The sequence below is a fragment of the Taeniopygia guttata genome, chromosome 4 (assembly GCF_048771995.1).
Source record: "Taeniopygia guttata chromosome 4, bTaeGut7.mat, whole genome shotgun sequence".
In the NCBI taxonomy this organism is placed as follows: Eukaryota; Metazoa; Chordata; class Aves; order Passeriformes; family Estrildidae; genus Taeniopygia; species Taeniopygia guttata.
Genome location: NC_133028.1, coordinates 18,882,154 through 18,898,322, shown reverse-complemented (window position 1 = coordinate 18,898,322; position 16,169 = coordinate 18,882,154). Strand labels below are relative to the sequence as shown.

At 37.0% G+C, this 16,169-nt stretch overlaps 1 long non-coding RNA gene across 1 annotated transcript in view; it reads left to right on the top strand.

The window, feature by feature from the left end:
• Nucleotides 1–1,004: 1,004 nt before the first annotated feature.
• LOC140683916 (uncharacterized) overlaps nucleotides 1,005–16,169 on the top strand; it is a 31,231-nt gene continuing 16,066 nt past the window's right edge. Inside the window, exon 1 of the long non-coding RNA XR_012055547.1 lies at nucleotides 1,005–7,257. This is a non-coding gene — a long non-coding RNA (uncharacterized lncRNA). The remainder of the gene's footprint in view (nucleotides 7,258–16,169) is intronic.

Here is a 16,169-nt window from a genome sequence, read left to right as displayed (position 1 = left end):
TTAAGTATTTTTGATAAAGTTACAAATAGTTATCAAAACACATTTTATTTTTTCCTAAGTCTACACCATAACAACAAAAATTATCTTTTAGGTACCATATCTAAACTTAAAACAACGCTCTCTCAGAATTAATTCTGGAAAAATACAAAATCTCATTATTTCAGTCTACTTCATACACTCATTGAAATCTCTGTTTCCCTAATTCAATTGGACTAATTCATAAAAACTCAGAACAAGAATTACACAATGACAAATCAGATCCAGCATAATTTAAAGAAGGCTTCAACTTTTCTTATTTGAAATTGTACTTCTGAAATTTGGTTGAGGTAGATCCCCGAAAAAGAATCTCAGTGGCACCTCCTGAGAGTGCTACGAAATAAATCATGGTGAAATTAAATAATGAAAAAATGCAAGGTTATACATATAGGAATTTACATTACTTGCATGACATGAATTTATGCTATGAATGAAAATCTCTGAAATGCAAATGAAAGAGAGGAGACAAATTTAACATGACTAATTATCAGTTTTACAATGTGCCCACATGGAAAGGCAAAGCCATTTTGGAAAGGTAAAGCCATTTTAGAAAGGCACCATGTGAAATATTTTTGGCAAGTATTCATGACTTTTACATGAAATAATTGCAAAATTTTCTTTTAACTACTCCTTCACAATTCTGGCCATTCATGTTCAAGAGCAATCACACTCTAACTGGAGCAAGTAGATGGCGAAGCAACCAGTATGATCATAAGTTTGGACAGTCTGTTTTACAGGGAAGACTAAAGGAACACTTGGCTTCCTGACTCTTTAGAAGAGAAGCCAAGAGGAGATATGTTTGCTCTATGTAAACACATCCCAAAGTTAAATATCAGAGACAGAAGGGCTGTACAAACTAACAGGCAAAGTCGCAAAAAGACAAAAAGTAATGGCCAAGGAATACACTCAGAACAAGTATTATTGAAAGTACTTACCTGTCATATGAGATAGTTTCTGGAACACTTTTCAAATAGCAATAGAGAAACAGAAGGAAAAAAGATCTCATTCAGCAGAATTAATCAAGTAGTATATGGGTCTTGTTTGCATGTACAGACTACTAGACCCAGTAGACATAGAAGATTCACACATGTGGCATGTGTGGCAACATTTCATCAGCTGGGAGGCAGGCTGTAAATGCCCCTCCTGAGATATTAACCATACATTCCCAGGAGAGCTCCACAGCTATCAGGCTTTGTGTGGCAGCGGGTGAGCAGGACATAGGGATGTTCTTTGTGCCTGTATTGTGCAAGCTGTTGCATCCTGCTCAGAAGCGCTCTAGCTGTGGGGTCGTACAGCTCACCCAGGAAAGGCAAGCCTTGGCTCCGAGTGCCCAGATGCACTCTCAGCCATATGGCTCAGTCTTAGGTAGACCTGAGAGAAGTAGGCAGTTGGATCAATGATCCTCGTGAGTCCTTTCCAAACTAAGACATTCTGCAATTCTAATGTGAATAATTGGTACACAAGGCAAGATTCTCTTTCTTCCGCTCAGCACTTCTAAATAAAGCCATAGGCAGACATATTGCAGTTCAGAAAGATTTCCTAGTGAATATTTAAATACCTGCAAGACTAGAGTTAAGCAGAAATTTTAGGTATCTATCTTTAATCTTAATTTTTAAAAGTGATACTATGCAGGGAAAAAAAAGCACCTTTGCACATTTATAGGTCTGTCTTTTAGATGGAGCACATTTAAGCTAACTAAACCTGATTCTAAAAGGCAGAGTTCTGGAATTTAAGCTAATTTAAATAATATTTGCTTCAATGACTCTAAGGCACCACGTATTTTATCCAGGAAGGTTTTCAGCATGATAAATGCAATTTTGCACACATTTTTTTGACCAATTCAGATTATTGCCTTGTATGTTATCAAGATACAGCAGTATATTGTGTTAGCATATTTTCAAGTTAAACAATAAATATTTTGGTATTTCTCTTTAACAAATTAATTCTGTGGACCTATTTCCTTTAGAGAAAAGGGTTAATTGGCTTATGTTCACTGAAATGTTTAACAAAAAAACAATATGACTTTATTGCAAAATGAAAACATCTTTTCGGGAACCTCATTCTGGTGCTTTAAGGATAGTCATCATGTTGAAAATTCAGTGGCAAATGTGTCTCACTGGAAGTGAGTGAGAAAGAAAGACTACAAAGTCAATATACTGTCAAGCCAAATATCTTCCCAAAGCAAGATGGGCTGCCAATTCTTCCTAAAGAAGTCTCAAAGGGAATTTAATTATATTCTTCACTGCCTAAAAGAACCTAAACACAGGTTAGAGCAGTTTTTTTGAGATGCTGTGCTTTCAGGTCTATGAAGCAAGTACTTCTAAAAGAGCACCTTGCCATGCTTGTAAGTGCCTCATTCTCTTCAAGTCCACACAGTGACCAATGACTGAGGTGGAAAAGTTCACAATAAACTACTAACATTTTTACATTATGCACTAAAATCAAAAAAGAATTTTCCAGTCACTTCTGTAAATGTGCAGAATATTAAGAGGGTTTGGGGTGTTGAGGCATGGGTTTTTTACCTCTCAGTAGAAGATTACATCCTCTCTTTATATGGCCATTATAGTGGAGACAAAAAGACACAATAAAAATTTCAAACATGTAAAAGGCTAATTTAATTCCCAATAAAGCCTGAAGAAATTAAACTCTCCTTTAAACACTCTTCTTTTTCCATTTATTTGTAAGGGGGTAAAAATAGCTCTATGAAGTACATAGGGGTGGAACTCTGGACCTTCAAGCTGAAGAGACAATTTTGTTATTCATTTTGTTGCTTCAAAGCAGGATAAACTGCACCTGTATTGTTTCTTTGGCATGCAGTTATTTTGTCAAGTACTGATTGTCACAAGACCTTGCCCTAAGCAGTTGGGGATGCTTTTTAAATTCACTAAACCACACTGACCTATGCACCCACTGATAATCTCCAGGATGACTAAATACCTTCTCTGGTCTTCCTTTAGTTATCTTTTTTTTTTTCCCACTAACAAACACTGAGTCTCCATATGAAACAAAACAAACAAAACAAAACAAAACAACAACAAAAAAAAAAAAAAAGAGCCTACAAACTTCATCAGAGAAAGGAATGGAAGATGTCTTTGTTTTGGGAAGACACAGAAGAAATCTCTTCACATTGAACAGAGTACCTTTGACCATAGTCCATTGATCTACACTCCAGTGCAAATATCCAGCAGCCAATTTCCATTTTCAGCATCACTGCCACATGTCCAAGTACTATCATTAATCATACAATCATAGAGTGTTGAAATATTGGCAGTACATTAAGAAAATAATTCCTAATTCAACTTAGTGGCTTCTTCTCTAGGCAGCAGCAATGTTGGGCACAATTCGCCCTCTCCTCCATTCTGCCCAAGGCTGCAAGAGGGAAAGTCAAATGAAAAGATCATTTTACTAGCTCCACTGATAGTACTTTCATTTGGTGCACTGCCCAAACTTCATGCTGTTTCTCTTCTTTCTGGAAGATTTTGAAGACCGTGGCAGTCTACAGTCACTGGGGACAGGACAAGACTCTTAAAAGGCTGGGCAGAAGTACAGGGGAAGTACATGAAGCAGAACAAGCTTTTCCCCATTCTCTGCTCCTTGCTCTGAGAGGAATATTCTTGTCCATTTAAATGGTATCTGTTTACTTCAGAAGCTAATTGCAACAAGATCAATAGAACAGCCTGATGGCATATTCAGCCCTATTTTGCCAAGTTTGCATGTTCTGGAATTAAAGCTGTACTATTTAAATAGGGTTTAAAAAGACAACTGTTGAGATATTAACCATGTTAAAGGTGATCACACATTGATCAGGACCAAATGCTTAGCAACTTGCTGAACAGCTAATGGTTTTCAGACATCCCTTTCAAATAAGTCTGAGTTTTCAAAAAAAATCTCTTTCGTCTTTAGTTTCAGTCAAATTTTACAAAAGAAGCATTTTGCAGTGGAAAGAATCCTATCAGCAGAAATTATTAAATAGAAACATGACAAACTTCTGTACAATAAAAAGATGTTGCAACATAAAGCAAAACAATTAAGACACAGATAAGGATCAGTGAAGCCAAATGAGACAAGTTCTTTAAGGCAATTTCCCAAGAACAATGCTTCTATAAAATACTTCTCAAATTTTACAAGTTAAAGATTCCTTGTAGATTAAATTGTTCAATATTTTCATTAAAATTCACTTTCCCTTGTGTATTCTTAGCTGTAGAGTAGATGAGTTGGTGATTTTATTGCTAAGTGCAATTAAGGCTGCTCAGGCAACCACAGTTCTGATGTTTCTTATGTCTTGGCTGTGCAACTCTTCAGTACTTAATTTCTTGTAGCACAGATCTTTTGGACATAGAATACAAACAGCACAAGTTCTCCCCTTCTGAGCCACTCACAGTCTAATGCTGTCAGAAATGTGTTCCACAGGAAGAAATTTGGGGGTGTAGGACCTGCTTTTCACATGTAAAAAGATCAAGAATAGAATCCTTTCTGAAATAAAGTGCATTTCAAGCAGTATGCAAAAGACCTTTTTTGACCTGTTAGTCCAAGGGCCATCAGGTAAGGATTGAACCTGATAATAATCAAATATTTCATAGGTGTCATTCTGTTTGTTTACAAAACATTCCAATGTTTGCTGTCACTGTGTTCTCAAATGCTTTTCTCTCTACTTTTGTGGCTTTTCTCTGGAAGACAGACACATTCATTCTTACCAAGCAACATCACAATGTCCATTTAAGAAATGTTCTGAAGTTGCCTTTGTACTGGGAAGTCCCACCTTTTCAGTGAGATCCTCTATTATTCCACCTTTCCATTTCCATAGATACTTTAGCTATACACATGAATATTTATTAACAATGATGATCAAAATGACTAGATTTCATGCAATTCATCAACACACAAGTCTCCCTCCACACAAGAAAGGATAGTTCATTTTAATCACACAACACACTTGAAAACTGAAAAGACAACGGCTGGATTTTACTGCCCTTAGGCAAGTTTGCTGGCATTTAATTACATACTCTCATTGGGTGAATCTTAAAAAGGCTCAGCATAACAGCTAGCAGCCCTGGAGCAGAGACAGACATATTTTTAAATCTTTCCAATATTAAGTATTTTGAAGGAATTATTCCTCATGTAATGCAGACAGACAGAAGGTCCTGTCTAAAACTGCAGAGAGGCCTCCTAGAACCTTAGAACTTGGCAGCTCCCATGCTATCAGGCTCTCAGCAGATTCTCCTTCCCTACTAAAACCCTGTACCTGATTAAGGCAGACAGTATTCTGAGCACAGTGGGTAGAGCTGTTTTTCCTGAATAAAGTTTTCCCCTTCCAAAAGTACCACTAAAACAAACAACGTATTTTCAGCCACATACATAGAAAGCATGAGCTGTATTGATTCTATCTTGACTATTTCACATGAAACATTTTGCTGTAGGTCTACAGGCACTGGGAGAGAATGCAATTAATTGCTTCACCTCACTTGTGCGAAATTGTGCAATACAAATCATTTAGGTGACAAAAATGCCTTTTTTGTTTCTCTTTGTATGTGATTTCTTGACTGTTGCACAGCATAACTGACATGAACCAACCAGAGACACAAAGTGGAGGACAACTACACAGCATGTGATTTTTGTGCTGTTATTCCCAGCTGTCTATTTGCAGTTTTCATTTGCACTGATGCTTACTACTAAAGCAGACACTTATGCTTGAAGCAGCATTTTCATGGTCTCTATCTGTGTATCCTCTGAACCAGAAATCATGTGGAGATTTTATGCAAAAGATAATTCTCAGCCTATAGCTAGGAATGGTCATTCTAACATGCACACTCCTAAATATTACTGTTTGTCAATGGTAAGTGAAAGAAATATTAAATTAACTGATTTGTGCTGGCTTGGCCATAATGATTAATTTCTTGCCTGATGGAACATTTTGATTATAGGGCCAAATGCAAAAGATGTTGACCTTTTATCTTTTTATTTCAGTTTCCTTCAGGCCACTTGAGCTTTATTTATCAGGTTTATTAACCACCATGGGGTTTTTTCTGCAAAACATGGTTTTGATGATCACATAACTAAAGAATTACAGCAGATACCATGAGAACAACAGTTAAGAATAAGCGAAGACTTCAGGAGTTACCCAGCATTGTAAAGTCTAGTGAAGCAGGATTAATCAAAACACATGTATGACTTTCCTTTTATATTACCTGAGCAGAATGGTAAAATTATTAGGTTTAATTAATACCACCTTAACATTTCTTGCAGAGGCATCTTTGTGTACAAGGGGCTCAGTAGGAAAGCACATTTAAGATCTCGTTGTCCTCAGTTACAATCATAATTTTCTTCTAGCGCCCCATAGCACACAATTTATTCTGGCTGCATGGTTCTGGACTAACCACTTTGGAATTCTGCAGTAAAACTGGATCAGTAACTGATTTGGGACAAAATAATTCAGCATTTTCCTATTCCAATAAAAAGGCTAATCCTAAAGCATCCAGTTGTGTGATTTTGAAGCAGTGCAGGGTAGGAATCAGAAAGTCTTTAACTGTGCTCCTGAAACACCTGTATCCGAGATCTACAACTTAATCATCCCCTCTGTAAAGCAGCCTTGAAAAATTAAAGGAAATCACCCTGCCAACAGTCAAGAAGCAAAATTTCAAATTGGGACAACTGCAGTAAGCAGATAAATACAAATCTTTCTCTTTTTTTAATTGATAAAAACACTTTTTTCACAGTAGAAATCTATCATTTGCATTTCCAGTGTTGCTTTAGAAACTATTATTCTCTGCCAATAGTCACAGGGTGGTTTTGTGTTGTTGGTGTTTTTTTGGTTTTTTTTCTGGTTTCCTTACAGGACGTAAATTGAATACTACAAATATAACAAATGAGATCTATCACATTTAACTGTCCAGATATGCCTGTACTTTTCCTGTCCTTCATAATATTTGAACCCTACTGTCTGTATTCAGCTGTATATGATTGAAGATAATTATGTTCCTTCAAGTATTGTGAAAATCAGCAGTTAGAGGGAAGGGTAGGGCATAAATTGCTGTCCTGCTGAGAGAAAGACAAACAGATTTCAGCCCGTGTACACTCCATTTGGCAGCAGCTTTCTAGCGAGTCAGCAAGTGCACCCTTGCTGGCTGATGAGCACACAGATAGCTCCAGTCTAGGTATAGCCCTGCTGTCTCTTGCTGGTAAGGGATGTCATGGATGACATGAAAGAGAATTCAGCTGGAAAAGGTGAGAGACAAAAGATACAAATTATAAGGAAAGAAAAAAGACTCATTCATTCTGCTTTTCATGGTGGAGCCAATAATCTGGGATCATATGAATTACATCATGCAAGTATGTTTCATATAAGCATATATTTTCTAGATTAATTATTTGGCAGGGTGCAAGTTATGTAGCAGAAATGTTAGCATTAGGAAGACTTAAACTTTTCAGCCATAGCAAAGTCACATTGTAGAATATGATTAAGTCAGATGCTTTGTCCTGTTTCGCTTGCTTTTTTCCCTTTTTTTCCTGACTTGGAAAGTTCTGCTCTTTGCTCGGCTGCTGCTGCATTTTTATTCTCTCAGACATTCTGTAGGTCACAAGGGTATCGTTCTGACTGAGATGTGGTCAGAGAGAATAAGAAAAATCGATTTTGGAAAACCTCTGTTAGAACTCTTTCATGAACATTTTGTTATATCCATTGTGAGCTTTTAAAAGACTGAACCTGTGAATTTGCTATTGCCATGTCTTTGTATGATTTTTGTAGCCTTATAAGCTGAGAAAGAGCAGCACAGCATAGAAAACACCCCAGTCTTCATGTGCACTGGGACAGATTCCCTTTTGTATTAGAGTGTAATTTAATATTCTGTGCACAGGCATGCAGAATTTCTTGCTGGGCACTGAATTATGCAGAGAACTGTAGATCTGCAAACAGGAAGCTAAGCTTAGAAAAGATAATGTATTAAAAGCACCAGTGAAAAACTGTTCTGCTTTCTATGTTCTTTAACTCCCCCTGAAAGTCCTCTATCTTTTACTAAATCTACAGGAAGATATTTGGCACAGATGTGTTGAAAGGTAAAGTTTTTTCAAAGGCTTGAAAACCACTGGTCCTATCTATCTGCCAAGCTTTTATATGGTTCCCTTCACCATAACACCTTGGAATTTCCACTGATCGGATCTCTGAAAAATCAATGCAGAAGATGAATTAAGCGTATCTGAGTGTTTGTGTGAGACTGAAAAACCTTTTGATTCACAATCTCAGCACTGTTTTTTAGTTTTGTTCAACAGTAGCAGAGTGGGCGGGAGAGTGGGGGATGGGGAGTGAGGACTTGTGATTAGATAAACTCCTTTTAATTTTTTCTTTCTGTCTTAGCCAGATGGAAACACATGGACAATTGGTTTACAGAGATCTTTATCCTCTCTCCTTCATTAGCACCACAGGGAAGTTTCTATAGTGGCTAATGCACTTACTGACATGGTTTCAACAATTTAATCACCCAGAAGCCTCTCTGTAAGGTCAATGTTCTCTACATTTGTTCCAACTCATTTACTGAGTAGAAAGGTGAACTTTTTCATTCCAGGTATGTCATTATGGAAATCATGTTAATGAATCAAGACACTGGAGGGCATATGTATCTCTGTTAGCACAAGATTAATGGAGACTTCATCAAGCAGGATTCAGTCTTAAATTCTTCTGGTAAATCCAGGTCTGAAGTCTAATTGTCCATTAATAGTCTGGATTTATACTGGCATAGCAGCTTCCATCTCAGAGAAACTCAAAACATTTTGCAAACATCAATACAACACACCTAAGGAACAATTCTTCTATTACTGGAACACAGTAACCTGAGGGCACAAAGAAGTTGTAGCACACCGCACCGCATAGTAAACTGGGATGGATGGCAGCACACACATACTACAAATCCTGCTCCTGAAAAAAAGCTTTTGCTCAATGAATGGCAAACTTTTTTTTTTTTCTGTTTATAGATCACATGCATATATTATTTACTCTGTATTTAGGTTTAAGCTAACTGGTATAGAATCTCAATTATTTATGACCATAGAGTGAACTGAACAACAAAGTTCGCATGTTGCCAAAGACCAAATACTCACTTAATCTTCCTTAAAATGCCATACAAAGAAACTAAAAACTAGTAATTTGAATTAGTGGGAAGGTGCATTACTAATTATTCTCCTAGTACATATGATAATACTACTTGTTGTCCATTCATGGTTCAAATGCCTAAAAAGGAGAAAGGGAAGTGCAGGTGCACTGAATACAGAAATTTTTTATTGCTGAAGTGGATGGATAATTTCTTTACTTTCAATGTAGCTTCAGGTCATAATGTGATTTGAGGCTCTATATCCAGCTCTGTTTTAGAGAACAAATTGAATATATCTGCAATTATATATTCTGAAAAGACATGTTTCTCTAGTACAACATAATTTTACTTTCTAATCTTGTAGAATTCTACACAGTGCTATTTGGAATAAACTTTGATTCTTCACATTGCTTTACCTCTATATTATAGAAATTAATGAAATCAGACTGACACCTATTGAGAGCTCCAGCATTTAGGAAAAAAAGCACATATTGTTGACTTTTTAATTTTGAATCTTTTTTCAACAATAGACATATAATCAGTTTTAAAAGCTTTCTATATTAACAAATTCCACTACTTTTAGTACTTTTCCCTTTTTTTTTAGTTTAAAAGCTTTGATTACAGAAAAGATTAAGTTTTCCTATTTTCTGTAGTTCCAAATAATGAAAAATAATCAGACAGTTCAATACAAAAATGTAGGCAAGATTGAAAGGCCAGCCCAGATTTGACATTCTCCCCAGACGTGTTTATGTATAACTGTAACACTGTCTTTGGAGATACCAAATATTTTGAACTTTTCATGTAGTACAACATTATACCAGATACAGTAGATCTGATTAAAGAAATAAGCAGCCTCTCACAATAATAATTGTTGTATTAATGTTCAAATATATAACTATTATAGTAGAGGTTAACAAAATAGTGACTCAATTTCTCTACTCCTGACAGAAACCTGAATATATAATAACTCTCAAAAATTTAAAATAAAAAGTTAACGTGTGTATCTTGCTCTGCTATATAAGCCTACCTCTGTCCTCTGGGATCAGTGACAAACACTTGGATTATACTCTATGCCTGTTCCAGCCAGGACTATCATAAAAACAAAAATGCCAGGAGGACTTTTTGCCATTTTAGGATGTACAGTATTTTTTACAGAACTGTCTTCTCTTATTCCTTTTACGGGAATTCAGCCTGCCTTTCTCTGTATTAGAAGTGGTGTACTGACTGGTGAAGAATATATATTTTAGCAGGTTGCCAGGAGTCAGGGTGAACCAGTGTCTCTGCATCTTAGCAATCATAGATCCATTGTTCCTGTGCTGATTTATGCCAATTGTGCACATACAGAAGTAGAATAATCTATTCTTGTCAGAAAGACACAACTAATCCAGTTAGTTGCACATACAGCAGTATAATGAAAAGAGAGAATCCTAGGGTGAATGTCAATAAAAGGTTAAATCTGACTAGTCTGACATGCTTTGTACAGAAGAAGTGAATTTGCTTGAAGCATAGCAAGCTCATATTCAATGCTTTGTCTTCATGTACATAATGCAGGGAAAACACTGTTGGGATGGGCTCCTCCCTCCTGTACATGACACAGTTCCTAGACCTGATACACAACAAGCAGATCCCACTAGGGACAATAATGGATTGCATGAGCAATCTTAAACATTTATTTCCTCTCCAGTCTGAACCTTTCCAGGTGTCAGGCAGCTCATACAAAGAGAGTCCTTTAGAGATGGAGGTACTGGAGCCAGAGGTAGAACCACCTCTCTGGGTTTGAACCCAGACTTGTTTCATCATAGTTTGGAACATGGTTATGTAAACAAGTATAGACCAAGCCTCATTTCCTCTAAAACTTTATAGTACCATCTCAAGGGCCCATGTTCTAGGAACTATGTTAATTGACCTTGTCTTCATTGATACAGTTAAGTTGTTTTCATTGCTGAGAGGGCAGTGCCCCCACTCACAGCTGTAAGCTCCAGAGAACCATCTCTGGGGGTATAAAGGATTTGTGCTTCTTGGATAAGAAAAGCTGTGCAAAAAAAAAATCAGAATTTTCTTCCTACAGCTGGTTCAGTCTCCTGCCTTTCAGAGTAAGTGATATGCACGACTAGGGAAAAGTCCAAGAACAGAGTCAGCATACATTAGTTAAAATTCTCAAAAATACCAGTTCCAACCTTCAAGCATTTGTGGCTCATCATGTGCTAGAGGTGTTCTCCACACATTTAGTAATCCCCACCCCAGATCATTATACAATTTTCCCAGTCTCTCTTACTCCTAAATAAATATTTAGTAGCTACAATACAATGCAACAAAGACTGCTATAGCTTAATGAGCTTATTTTTACAAAAAGGGAAATTGCATCTGCCAGTTAAGATGGCCTCTTGCTCGCATCTCTGCATCATATCTTTGTTACCTAGATCTTGAATTCTCTGAAGCTATGATACGAGGCAACGGTGAAGGGTGCAAGAACAGAGACAGGATGTCTTTCTTCTGCATCTGTCAGCACCTAGAGGTAAAACCCAAAAAACTGATTGTATATTCAAATGCAAAGAAGGAGAATGAACTAGTGAGTACTGGATCACCTTTAATCTATTACTTGATAATTTTTGGTAAGAGGGAAGGTAATAGTAGAAAAATATCTGCCTTCATGCTTTAGAACTCATCGCTTCTGTTTAAATATAAAGTGGGTCACAAATTATGGTTTTCTATTCTGCTTTATGCTTTGCATTTGTGAAAATCATGATAATTCATTTCTATTGGTCCTCTGTACCCATTTTCTTCCCTGCAAGATAAAGCAACTCTCAGCTGTGCATTGCAGTGATAATTGAAGTAGATTGTGAGTGATTTGCTAGATATGACAAAGGTAACCTTCAAATCAGTCTCTTTTATGATAAATACAAGAAACCTCCACACATGCTGCATTTGCTAGGGGCTATGGAAAGGGTACCCCTCCCACCTTGCCAACAGAGAGCTCACAGACCGAGGCATTATTAACGCCCACCCTACTGCCCAGTGTTTTGGATTACCAGAAAGTGCAGAGGTGCATGACTCATTGAAATAAACATAGGCCTCCTGTGATGGGAAGAGACAGTGACTTTCACAGACTGTGCCTGCAAATACAAACTTAGAAAGAGGAGCCTGAGTTAGACAAAGACTGCTGTATCCATGTTATGAGTAAGGCAGTAACCTACAGATGGGGACCTTCTTGGACTCAGGTGTTTAATAGCTTGAAATGCACTGCAGAAGAGAAAAACCTCTGACTGCCATCCAAGGAACTCATGTCTGCTTTTGTACAGACAGAGATACTGCAAAAGACTCAATACAAAAATGCTTGGATTTGCATGAGGTACTCAGATTCAGCTAAAATGTACAAGCAAGAACTCTGGGCATTGTAGTTAAAAGAAAATCTAATTTGTGGGCTAGAATTAGAGTTCTATATATGAGCCAGCAATTGGGGCAAGGAGGAGGAAGGAAGAGAAAAGAGGAGGCAGGAGTGATGCCTTATTATCCAGGATAACTTCAATTCACTTTTGCTCAGAGAATGAGGAATATCTCATACAATGGACTGAGAAATTTTACAGGGGGCCTTTCAGGGGCTCTGTGGCAGAGTAAAGCCACAAACTCTTTACAGTAAATCATTATAGTTCTTGCTAAGAAATATACAGGCTAACTGCAACAGTATTTGTTCTATAGCAATTACTTATGGATTTACAGCACATGATTAAGTGCAACAGCATGAAAGGAGTCAGATTGAGCCTCTATTACACACAGTGAATGCATGAGGGTTTTTTTGGTTTTCCCTTATAAAGGAAATGTTTCTAATGTCAGCAATTTATCAGTTTGCAACTCTCCCCTGCTTGCTTTTCTCATTGGTTTTAATTCAAAACATCTGTATGAAATCTTAAGTAAGGAGTTATATACTGAAGAGAATCAATTGCTTCAAAAAAAAATCCTCATCAAAAATTTTTTCTCCTGAACCGAAGTCTTACTGCATTTTAATATGTATCTAAGAAAATTTAACTCAATCAATCGATGAATCTCAGACTCATAGAGAAGCCTTAAAATAATCATGGGAGTTATTCAGTAAATAGCTTATAACAGATACCAGATATATATTTATGTATACATTTTAAATTTAGTTATTTTACTATATTATACATATTTTCATGTTTTTATATAAAGTAGCAATTGTTATGATTCTAAATGGAATAAGACTTGCCACATCTTCAAACTATTTTCCTCTTGACAGTGGTAACAAAAAGCTTTTCATGGGAATTTTGAAGAAAAATATGATCAGGAATTTGCTCCAATGGTCTTCAGAAATCTTTGTATACCTCAGAATATATCTCCAAAAATGTAAGATTGGATTCCACATATTTGTCAAGACTGTTTTTTTTTCAGTTTCCATAAGCTGTTAGTGTTGATTTGAGAAGGGCAATAAAAACCTAAACTCAGATATCAAATAATTCTCTCATACAGAAAAAAAAGGAAGCTGCGGATCCATCCCTCCATCCCTCCTGAGCACCAAAAAAGTATGTGAAGTTTCCAGTCACTCTCTTCTCAGTAAACCTGTTCTAAATGGATTTCCACTTACCAACAATATTTCTCTGTTCCTGTCTTTAATTCCTTCTTTTTAGAACTGCTCATTCTTTTCTTTCGTCACACTCTCTCCTCTGAACAGGTTCTACCCCAATATGTCTCATTAATTTTCAATAGTCTCTGTTTGCTTGCACCTTGTCAGTTCTGCTCACCAGCATCTCAGTCTGCCATTACTTCAGCTTGCTGCCATGATGGAGGATGGCATTCAAGCTTTTCCTGGTTTCCACCATTATCCTCTGACTCTGGTCTCTCAGCTGGAATTCATTATACTTCAATACACAAATGCTTGTCCCTAAGCTCCTTGCACTCAAGGGAGATCTGGCTACACTTCAGATGTGGCATAACTTTGAAGAAGGGCAAAGCTTCTTTCCAAAATCCATGCTGTTACCTAAGAGAAAGTAGGAGACTGAGAGAATGATTTAGTAACTTAACACAAACCTGAGCAGCACAAAAACACACGTGCTCATTATGGAAAAAATATCTCCCTCAGTAGACTTGCTTAAAGCAAGCTCTTTGGCACTGAGACTGTTTCTTCTTCTCTGTTTATGAAAGGATTGCGCAGTGGGGAGCCAGGCTTCATTGGCACCATGGGACATCACCATGACATAGAAAATCAGCATCTGAAGGAAAGAGCTACTCTCATGTCAGCTGTGTGAGAATCATTGCCCCCAAATTTAGTTTCAGTCATCAAATCAGTCTCCTGCTCCTACTTGTTGATATGTCCCGGACTGAAAAGAGAGCATTTTTGTTTCCAAATGAGATTGGATTAAGAAAAGCAGGTGTATGAGACACTGTAGCTTCCCCTTTTCCACACTTTTTCTGTTCATCTCATTTTCAGTTCTGATAATTAACTGAGCTAACCTCCAGCCAGTACTTTTTTTTTCCAGTTCATTGTTATATCTCGCGCACAACTCATTGTTTCTGTGCCAATCACAAAAGAATTGCTTTGCTTCTTCTCTGCCCTGTGCCTTCCTTATTTCAATGATACAGGGTTTTGTACATGTCCATTGTGCCAGACTTCCTTAGCTACTGGCAGGCACCTCTCTCTGCAGCTCCCTCTGTTTTGTTGCTCTGCCTCCAGAGCAATGGATAGGAGGCTGAGCTCTTTCCAAAGCAACTCAATGAGCTTAGTTGAAGTGAGGGGAAAAAAAGAAAAAGCAATTGGCAGAAAAGGCAGACAGGACAACAGAGGCTTTTAAATGTTATGGTGTTCAAAAGCACCAGGAATTATAGACAGGAAGAAAATGGAAGAGAGAAAAATATTGGACAGGAGAAAACAAAACATAAAGGACAATGAAGTGGTCAAGTGACAACTTCAGCAAGCTAGGAACAGTCTATTGTACTAGTCACTAGAAATCTGGTTTGCATGTAGGCAGAAAATGCTGCCTAATGAATAAAAAGACACTGGTTTCCCTTGTTTTTCTTTCATTTCTCTCTTTATTCCTTCATTCTTCTCTCTCATTTCTTTTTTCCTTCTAGTTCTTTGAATTGCTTCTTTGCACAATAGATTTTTTAGCCGGACTTTGAAGGAGCAATGGAGAAGCAATCAGAAGAGAGAGCATGTTTCTCTAGATCTGATGTAACATTTTGTTGCCTTCTTCTAATAAGTTGGGGTTTTTTTAATAGCACACAATTATAAGTGTATGACCCTGACAACGTCAGGTCACTTCTGTCCATAAGTGCAATTAACAGTTCTCACAATTTTATCATCAGTTTTGTCATATTTAATGCTTTCATTGAAGCCCCATCTCTCATATCATTATGTGACAATCTCAAGTTATATTCTTTGAAAAATAAATGAAGGGTGGGATTCATTTTACCTAATTTAATCTGAGTAGAATGTAGACAGCTACATCTCAGCCAACTCCCTAGGCTGACTTCATATTCAATAAAGAGAATTAGGCAATTTTAAAGCTTGGTTCCTCTATTCTATTTCAGAAGTCTATTTTAGGCTGTGATACACTGCACCCAAGAAGTGCCTACTTCTCCCCACTGACAGAGAGGAAGCTCAGGATGAATAGCTGAGCTGTAGATGATGATATTTGGTCAGATAAAATATTTTTATCTCTGGACCTTCTGGAAAAAAAAAAAACAGAATTTCATGTCTAGTATAGATACCTTTCTAATTACTGTAACATTAATATGCAAATGAGAATAACCACAAATATTGTATTTAAAAACATATATGCTTCAAGAATTTCAGGCTTTCCTTTCTTTAGTCTATTTGATGAGCAGGCTGGTTTTCATATTTTTGCTATATTTGAGTACCTGAAACTGATATTAAATACTGCTTTAAAAATACCATTTCCCCTTCTCTTCAAATATTTCTTTGTCTCTCTTCTTCACCCACCTTGCAGCTCTCTCACTATCTATGGCTTTTTTTTGTTTTCTGGGATTTACTGTACTGACTTCTGCAAGGGTATATGGAAGGCAAGAATATACAAGGATATCTGA